Below are 10,539 nucleotides of genomic sequence, written 5' to 3'. Positions count from 1 at the left end.
AAGCTTTAGGGTTCCTATTGTAAAACAACCCAAAACATGGTAAAATGAAGGGAAAAATGGGTTTTCGCTCCATTGACAAGGCTTGAGTACTAACGGGATAGCACTTGGGCACTAGGACAAGGCTTAAGACCCAATGAAGGGGGTGGAAGGCTCATTTTCAGTTTCTACGAGAGAGAGAGAGAGAGAGAGAGAGAGAGAGAGAGAGAGAGAGAGAGAGAGAGAGAGAGAGAGAGAGAGAGAGAGAGAGAGAGAGAGAGAGAGAGAGAGAGAGAGAGAGAGAGAGAGAGAGAGATGGAGCCTAGGGCAAATCAATCGGCTGCCACAAAAGTTTTACGTGCGTGTGAGGGTATATAAGCCCTCCCTATGTATGCACTCTTGCATTTTGGAGCTCCTTGCTTGAGGGCTTGGCCAAAATTGTGGCCATGATTAGAATTTTTATTGTTGTTGTTTGTGTGCCGGAAAAATTAGACACAGTCCACAGGGGTCTGATTCCCAGAATTGGACACTCGGATGTGTGATTCATGGAATTCAAACAGTCGGACTAACTTGACTTGTTCGATCAAATGTTATACATTCGATCCTGAAAATTGGATTATCCATTGCCTATCTAATTAGACATTCACCCCATCTGATTGGGACAATTGGACTCACTAGAATCAGACTCAAACACTTGGCCATCAACCACTCAGACATGCAAAAATTGGACCTTGTCAAAATCAAACACTTGGTACTCAGACACGCCAAAATCGGATGCTCTGAAATCAGACAGTTGACAAACAGATGTCCAATTCTTAGAATCGGACGCTATAGAATTGAACACTATCAAATCAAACCAAAAGCGTGATAGGAGAGACTGAAAAATCTAGCATATCCTGAGTGAGGCAGACCACCTCCCACAACCAAGGAAGGCTCCAAAGCCTTATAGACAAAATTGACCCTAGAAATTACAGCCAAATGACTAAATGTGACTGTTGACAGTCATGTCAGCTTTTAGTCTCTATTAGAGCTGTGAGACCGGATCCCACACCCACATTTGACCCTTGATCAAGATGAACAATGTAGCACAAACCCTAGAGACCTGAGAAAGTGTCCGGTGAGACTGAGCGTAAAGCCCTATTCGGCTAAGAACTTAGATCGGAGTGCAGAAGCTACACTTATTATTCTGTGTTTGCACCCATGTTGTTTTCGACACTTGAAGTGCACTTGGAAAAGCTGAAAGCTTGATTGCATACAGTACACTGGAAAGAGCAACAAGCATGCACTGAGTGAACTAAAATTGAGGGTTGACTGTCAATAAAAAGAAACACACTTAAACCTAATTAACATAATGAACCCACCAAGAGGAGGTGACTCTCAAACCTAGATAGGGGATCAAGCAACCTCAATCGGTAGAGCCAAGTGATAGACACAACACGAAAGGCTAGATACATCAAAGGAGAAACACCATTGGGAGTGCAACACTGCCTGACCTGATCAACCTCGTCGACAACTTGGTGGAGTAAGAAACTATAGACATGGCAGAACCCAGTGTAAACCATGAAAACGAGAAGCTTGCCAACCTAGGAGATTCCTAGCTCAAAATCCAACAGATGATGAATGCATACGATGCACAAACCTGGGTAGACCACCATGGAAAACCATCAAAAGACATCATAGTAGACCTTGAAGAGGAACAAAAACTAGCACAGAAAGTCCTGCAGGGCATAGTAGAATACCACCGACAATAGTAGGCTAGGAGATTGCAAGATGACATAGAAATGCGAGCAGTCACATGCTAGCCCTAGCAAACAGAAACCAAATAGGACCAAATGCAGAAAGGGAGGGAGCACTAGAGGTAGACTTGACTCTAATTGAGCTTCTCACAAAGCGGCTGATAACTAACACGTCGGCAGAGCAAAGCACAACAATACTAGCAACATCATTGTTGATAGGATTAGGAGTTACCCAAGGCTCCAAGATCTAGTCAAGGATCCCTATGGTTGCGAAACAATTAGACAAGTACCACCTGAGAAATGACCCACATAGTTTTGTAGAGTAGTTCAAGCACATCTGCAAGGCTAATAGCTCACGAATCTTGCCCAACACTCATAGGATTTTGGCCTATGCTTAGGTGACAAAGGATGGATGTGGTACACTAGTTTGGACAATCCTGAATTCAATGACTTCAACACCCTCAAGAGTCTCTTCATCAAGAGGTTCTCTGAGGCAGGATACTCTAACAACCTCATAGTTAGATTGATGAATGTCAAGCAGAAGGACAAGGAGGATATCCGAGACTACGTCACCCATGTGTGGAGTCTTTTCAAGAGAAACCCAACTGTAGAGAGACCTAGCAAATGACCCGTCTTCACTATGTTTATAAGTGAAATCCAAAGTGAAGAGCTTTACAAGGTCTTGGTGAGCAACTCAACCCTACAAAGGGATGTGCTAGCTAGGGTCTTTGAAGAAGCCATATGAGTGGATGATCTGCTCAAAGAGAGGAGCTCAAGACCCATAATCTGAGACATCATTGCTCCTGGAACCTCAAGAAGAACTCTGATCACTAGTGAGATGGAACCAGCCAAGGCACCCAAGACAAAGGAAAGAATGTCGATCAAAGCCATAAGTTGGGAGACGTGAAGTTAGAGTTGGCCAAGTTGCAGGAGATGATGAGAAGGCCTAGCAATTGCATGTCCAATGTGTGTGTTGTGGTGGAAACCGCCTTCCAGCTGAGTGTCAGGACCCTAGGTCTCAACCTTGCACCAATTGCGGTAGGTTCGGTTACAATGCCATGCACTGTAGACTGTCGAGGAGTTCCATATTCGCAGCCTTATAACTAGCCTTACCTAGGGAATAGACCTTCGAATTTCTTCAAGAGAGGAGCCCCATTGGCACTCCTAGCACCTAACAATACAAAGCTAGCCATCCCTAGGATAGAGATCAATCCCACAGGCATATCTAGGCTTCCTGGACCCTACATAACTCATCCATCAAGCAACGCTCCAATCCACTATGTGGAGGAGCCTAACAATGAGGAGCTCTATGTGAACCCTTATGTCTCATACAACAAAGAGGGAAATCCGATCCTCATGGACTATCAACGAGTTCTGATGATGGCATTAGGAAGGGGGAGAGGTAGAGACTTAGGAGGGCAGACCCAAGAACCAATTTCTTGTTGGAGTTGTGGTCACCCAGGACACATCTCTTTGCACTACCTCAAGAGAGAGCAAGAAAATCAAGAAAAGACTGATCTCAGATGTGCTGAGTTTGGAATCACTCACCTCTTTGCCGATTTCCCTAGGCAAAAGCCATCCTCTGGTTCAACAATTGTCCCATCAATTCTGTTTGGGCTGTTTGGTGTCAAGACACATGATGAGGAGGCCATGCCTATCTCATTGCATGTCATGACTTGCATACAGACGAGACATGTCGGCGTATCATTGTTAGGGCCTAGCAACCTAGATATAGTCTCAATCGAAAAGAAAAGTCATAGGCAAAGAAAGAAGAGAAGTGAGGCAAAGGTCGTATTGAAAACCAAGAGCGCAATGCCATTGCCTGTTGGAAAGAAAGTTACGAACATTGAGGCCAAAACATCCACCCCAAAGACGTCTGAAAAAAGGAGTGCTAAGGTAGGGGAGTACCCCAACTCAAAGTGCCAACTTGAAGCCATAGAAAAGGTCAAGGAGTGGGTAAGAGAGGCTTAGGAACACCTGAAGGATGTTGATCCCATCTTGGAGGATGAGATCAATGATCTTTCTAGCATGAGCACACCAGTCTCCCCCACATGACCAGGAGGTGCATCTGCACCTCAAATTGTGACGCCACTTAGATAGAGCCTCAAACTCCACAGGCCAACAAACCAATCAAGAGCATGGGACAATAAGCATATAATTAGGGGACAAGCAAGTGGTGAGCAATCTTCTCACAACATTGGTAACCACCCCTGTAACCCTAAGCTTAGAAGACCTACTTAGGCAGCTTAGGCAGTAGTCGATGCTATGGAAGGAGCTAAGGTAGTGGGTGGAAGGATCAAGGGAGTGAGCTTCCATCGACTTGCAAGACCACAATGAAATAACGCAAATACTAAGCCTAATGTTGCACTCATTACCTAAATCATTGCACATTAATGCTTTCTGGGAAGGCACCAAAATGCACGTGGTCTTACCGATCCTAGCTCTAGGTGACACCACGAGGAAAGGGATTGTTGACTCGAGGGTAGAAGTTAATGTACTCAATCACATAGTGCTCCAAAGGCTTGGGATAACCCGCCTGTCAAGGATACTAGGTTCAATGCCATGTTGGCTAATGGAACAAAAGTGAAGCCATTGGGAGTGCTGAGAAATTGGCCATTAAAGATCGCACTCGGGGAAGTTACTATATATATATCCTCTACATCACATGCATTCAAGGCCTATTTATAAATATCCTTATCTGTAATTTTTTCTTGAATAAAATGTAACCTTTTCTATTCAATCTATAAATAACCCCTTTACATTATACCCTTCTATATGCAAAAATGTATAAATATGGTATTTTAAAAATACCTTATTTTGAACCCACATGATGCATGCATATATTCATGAGTAACTTACATGAGAGATCATAGGAGTCTGGTTCTTCATGGACTTTATAGTCATAAAGGAGTGGACTACGATATCCTATTAGGCCAACCCTAGATGCACAATGCACGAGTCATAAAAGACTAGGGTAACAGTCTCACCTTCCTAGGAAATCAAACAAAAGCGGTAAGAGTGGAGATGGATACTTGGAAGACTACACCTGTTGACCTAGACACCATCTTGACTATGCTCAAGAGCAATGCTCAGATTAGGAAACATTAAGGGCCATTGACTAAATATACCCCTTGCTTGGAGGATGAGTGAGATTGGATGCATGTGTTAGCCACAATCAATCTGCCATTCTCAGACAAGGAGGAGTTTGAGCAAGATACTAGGGCAATCAATAAACCCAAACACACACCCCCCAATGCCAATTTATATGATGGCTAGGAGCTTGCATGGGCAACTCACCTTTGTTACGTTTCACATCCCTAACAACAAACGAGACCTCCACGAGATCTTAGAACACCTAACCGACAAATTAGCTGGTAACCTAGCCGCAAAACTTAAATTGCTCTTGGATGAACCCAAGTAGCAATGGACCAAGCTTCATGACTTAAACTTGATGTACAATTGGGCCTTAACCACTGATGAAAAGGAATCGCACGTGGGATATGACAAACAATCGGATGAGGACGAGTCCGATGATGATTATGAAGACTGCTATTTCTCCAATGATGAGAGTGGAGAAGAGATCGACATAATAGAGTACAACACAAAGGGGCATGAGATTGAACAAATATAGGCACACTCCAAACCACAAAAAAAGAGCCTCTTTACAATCATGAAAGGAGTTGTGCAAATGGGTTGTGATCGCACCTGGTTGGAGCACATAGGAGCTATTGATTATGAACGAGCGGGTCTTGCATACCACACCAATACTCAAAACGGAATCACCATCTAAGCTACGACCCCTGAGAGAGAATTCCTCTTCTAGTGAAGACAAAGAGTTCAAGTTTGAGTCAGAGGTAAGCTCAGATAGTGACCCTGAGATACCCCGACCACCTAAGACCAAGTGCACCAAAGGGGACCTACCAATTCACCTAAGGCATCGAAGGTTGAAGGAGGAAAAGATGAAACAACCTAGGGATCTGCAAGTTGAGGAGCAGAGGAAGCCACAAGTCCTGTTGAAATGATTCACAAGATTTAAGAAGGGCGAGAGGGTAGTTGTCTTGCTAGGGGCCAAGAGATGAGGGCAAGCAAGCGAGCCTATAGAAGGACCCGCCAAAGTCAAGGAGGTCGACCTACGTAAGGAAGGGGAGACACCCTGGCCTATTTTTATAGCCAACTATTTGACCATGGAAGAGGAGGCAACTCTCCTTCTCTTGCGAGAATACATAGATATATTCATGTGGTCCCTCAATGAGCTAAGAGGGATAGATTCGAGTGTAATGACTCATAACATCCCAATGACATTCGATGCAACACTAGTCAAGCAACAACCATATCCAATGAATGCCAAAGACGCTCACGCTATCAAGGAGGAAATCAATAAGCTTCTAAGAGCAAGATTCATTTATGAGATTGAGCACATGGACTGGTTGTCACCCATAGTGATTGTGATGAAGAAGAATGGAAAAATCAAAGCATGTGTCAACTACAAGAAAGTCAACGCTACGACAAAGAGAGAAAATAATCCATTGCCATACACTAAGCATATGCTTGAGAGGATGATTGATAAAGAGGCCTATAGTTTCTTGGATGGCTTCTCCGGATACAACCAAGGGCAAGCACATCCTGATGATAGGCATAAGACTGCTTTTGCTACTAAGTGGGGTGTCTTCGCCTACCTAGTCATGCCCTTCGGATTGATGAATGCACCAACCACATTTCAAAGGCTCATGTGTGTCATTTTCAAAGACATGCTCAGGCAAGGGTTAGAGGTATTTTTCGATGATCTATTTGTCCACTCCACTTGGAACGCGCACCTCGGTAAGCTCGAAGTAGTCTTTGAAAGATGTAAACTGTATTGTCCCTCCTTGAACCCCTTGAAATGCCAGTTCTAGGTGAAGCAAAGATGCATCCTAGGGAATGTGGTCTCAAAGAATGACATTGCAATTGACTCCTCAAAAGTTATGGCTATCATCAATCTCCACCACCAACCGATTACAAGGGAGTTCATTGCTTCCTTGGCCATATAGGGTACTATCGAGGGTTTGAGTTAAACTATGCATTAATCTCTAGGCCTCTATACAAATTGTTGGTGATATTTGAATGGACCGAGGAATGCCAGTGTGCATATGAAGAACTGAAGAAGACTCTAACGACAACACCAATATTACGATCCCCATGTTGGATCATAACCTTCCACATTCATATTGATGCCTCAAAGCTTGTCATGGGGGCTATGTTGTGCCTGTCGAGTGAACACAATTTAGACTATCCAGTGAGCTTTGCTAGCGAACAACTCATAGATTACGAGATGAACTACTCCACCACGGAAATGAAAGGGTTAACCATGGTGTTTGTTGTGAAGAAATTTTGACATTACCTTTTGGCTACACCCTTTGTCTTCTTTGCTAACCATCAAGCCTTGCTTTATCTTGTTAACAAACCCTACGCCATAGGATGCATCACTTGATGGTTGCTTCTACTTCTAGAGTTCGACTTCTCTATGGTTGTATGCAAAGGGAAGCAACACTGCATGGTCAACCATATGTTTTGCATACCCACAGGAGAAGTTGTTGGACAGGGCATCACAGGCAACTTGCTTGATGCGCATTTGTTTAGCATGTCTAGTAGTACTCACTTATTTAGAGCTGACTTGATGCCATACTAGGCACACGATGTAGTCCAAGTGCTCGAGCACGAACTACTTGAAAGACCTATTGAGAAGGCCCAACTTAGGAAACTCATCCTCAAAATGCAATCGTATCAATTGATTGTAGAATAAATTTATAGGTTAGGGCATGACAGATTTCTCCCTAGATGTGTATGCAAACATGTCATGCATGGTGCACTTGTAGAAACACACGACGGAATTGTAGGAGGGCACTTCAACGGTGGAGACACAACGGCCTGCAAGGTGTTGCAGTATCAATTGTGGTGGCCTACTCTTTTTTGAGATGCATCACAATTTGTAAAGCACTATGATGAATGCCAATAGTCTAAAGTACATGTTCGTAAGGACAAAATGGAGCTAAGTCTAATCATTACAAGACAAACATTCAAGAAATGGGGAATTGACTTCATTGGGCCAATTAGTCCCATGGCACAATACTCATAGGCCAAGTACATCATTGTTGCTCTGATTATCCCACAAAGTGGAAAAAAGCATGAGCCATGAGGAAAAACAATGCCAAAACCACTACTAAGTTTCTTTGGGATCAGGTGATCTCACGCTTCGATTGCCCCATTGAATTCGTTAGTGATCAAGGCATGCAATTCATTAATAAAGTGATCACTAATCTCTTATCAACTTTTTTAATCATCCATAAAAAATCATTACCTTACTACCCTCAAGAAAATTCCCGGGTTGAGTCTACTAATAAGATCTTAGTGAACATCCTGACCAAGGTGGTCTCTGCCACCTCGCGCAGTGACTAGGATAATAAGCTGATGGTAGCCTTATGGGCCTATCAAACAACCTATAAAAAAGTGATAGAACAGACTCCCTTCAAGTTAACCTATGGGACTGAATCCATTTTACCTATAGAATTCCTCATCCGGAGCTTGAGAATAGCCACCCAAGAGAGATGGGATGGAAAGGAGGCATGGACTGACTACTTGATCAAGCTTGAACACTTTTTAGAGACTTGATGTCTAGCCACCCATGTGTTGATTTGCAAAAAGGCATGCTGCAAGAGTTGGTTTGACAAGCACATCAAGCAGCGAGAATTTGAACAAGGTGACTTAGTATTGTTGTATTCAATAAAAGGCCACAAATAGAAGATGAAGCTCAGGGGATTGGGACCTTTTCAAGTCCACACTATCAGCTAAATTGGCAATGTAGAGCTCAAGACCTTTGAGGGAGAGGTCATAGTCCTCTTCAACGGGAGCAACATAAAGAAGTATTACCCTCCCATGCACCCATTGCATAAGCCTCCCATGCTAGAGCCCCTTGTGAAATTACAAGTCACCACATTAATGGAAGTTGAGGAAGAATATGAGGAGGCAGTGGCACCCACATTTCTGCGCATAATAGTTACTACCCACCAACAAGCACATACCTTCAACATATTGATCGATGAGGGAATTGATTTCAATATCTTAACTCATGATCATTGGACTCACATTGGCTGCCCATAACTACAACCTACCAATGCCAAACTCAACCCATTTGGGGGTCAATTTTTTGCTCTTCTAGGAAAGTGTAAAGTAACAACCTCTATTGAGTTTGAAAGCATACCCATGATCTTTTATGTGTTGCCAAACAAAAAAGATGATGGTCAAGAATCACTATTAGGATGATCGTTTAAAAAGCAAGTACATTGTAATGTTGAGTACAACTCACAACGCATTCACCTAGCCATCGGCAATGTATGAATAGTCATGGCTTTCAGCAAGGGCATTGTGGCTTCATCAAGGCTCGCAAGGCCACCAATAGAGAAACCCACCACCAAGTCTAAGGAGGGGGGTTGAGACTTGTCAGAACCCACCACGCCACACTGTCAGCACACCGATGAGGTCAAACCTAAGGCCCTTGAACCACAATTCAAGTGGGTGACTAAACATCAAGGATTGTCGCCTAGGAGTATGTAGCCACCACCTTGCAAGTCTAGGAACTCATACTCGCAACCTAGGAGACAATGAAGAAACTATAGGAACTAATGAATTGTCAAGATCTTATTACAAGTGCAAGGCTATTACAAGGGCAATGCCTAGATATGGGTTCCTAAAGCCAAGGTGGCTAGCAACACTATTCCAACACCACCCTCAAACTTAACCACATAGAGCCCCACAATAGATCAGGCCCTAAAGCTACAAAAATCTCAAGCTGCAATACCCATAGAGATCAACACCGTTAAGCCTACAAAACCTCAACAAGCCTATCGCCCAAAACCACAGCTCATTTCTAACTCCAAACCAACCAAACCTAGCACTACTAGTGCCACTCAAGCCTCACAAACCTCTAGCAGCACAATGACAAACCATGCTTAGCACACAAGAGGCCAAATTGCACACTCAAGAGAAGCCGCAACCGCAAACGTCAGCCACCGCTGAGTTGTTAAGTCTAGTCAAACCCCCACCTTCAATAGGTCTCAAACCCTCTTACAAACGATGATCAATACTTACCTTAGCTGAAAACATAGCTAAGAATATAGGGGATGACTTACTTGGTTGCCTACGGCACTTGGATGCCACATTCACCACACTTGCCAAAAGCTATGACCGAGTAGACCTAGGTCTTTTGGATTAGCCTTTAGTAATGGAGGTACGCACACTACCTTGCTCGTGAGAGGAATCAAAATTTGTATTCATTAAATATCCCAAGTAGTTGAAGAACTCATTGCCACTGAGATTTTCCGTAAGCAAGCATGCAATCACCACCTCATTACGTCTTACGACACGGACACGATCCTTGCCAACAATGACCAAGAAACTGAGGAGTTGACACAGCTTGTTGACAATGACTCTTCTTTCTTGCAAAAATGGTATGCTCTCTGAATTAAATGGGAGCAAGAGGGCTACCAAATCATGACCAACACCGAGCAGATATGTGCAATTAAGAACTCGAAATATGACCCAACCTCTTATAGGGTGTTGACCACCATCCACAATCAGCCCCTTGAAGAACACATCATGATGCACCCCTACTTAGATCGCATGTTGACTGAGGAGGAGCTACGCATTGCCAGCCACATGGACTCCAGTGATTTCCTCACGGATGTCCTCACTTACCTCACCCACATAAGAATCCGACCTGTCGACATGGACCATTATGCTCAAATGGAGTACAACCCAAACTTCTACCCTTGGCTCATGTGACGATGAAACACGA

This window comes from Lygodium microphyllum, chromosome 13, assembly GCF_053477565.2.
Source record: "Lygodium microphyllum isolate KBCC chromosome 13, Lygodium_microphyllum_v1.1.10, whole genome shotgun sequence".
In the NCBI taxonomy this organism is placed as follows: domain Eukaryota; kingdom Viridiplantae; phylum Streptophyta; class Polypodiopsida; order Schizaeales; family Lygodiaceae; genus Lygodium; species Lygodium microphyllum.
This window is presented reverse-complemented; position numbering follows the sequence as displayed.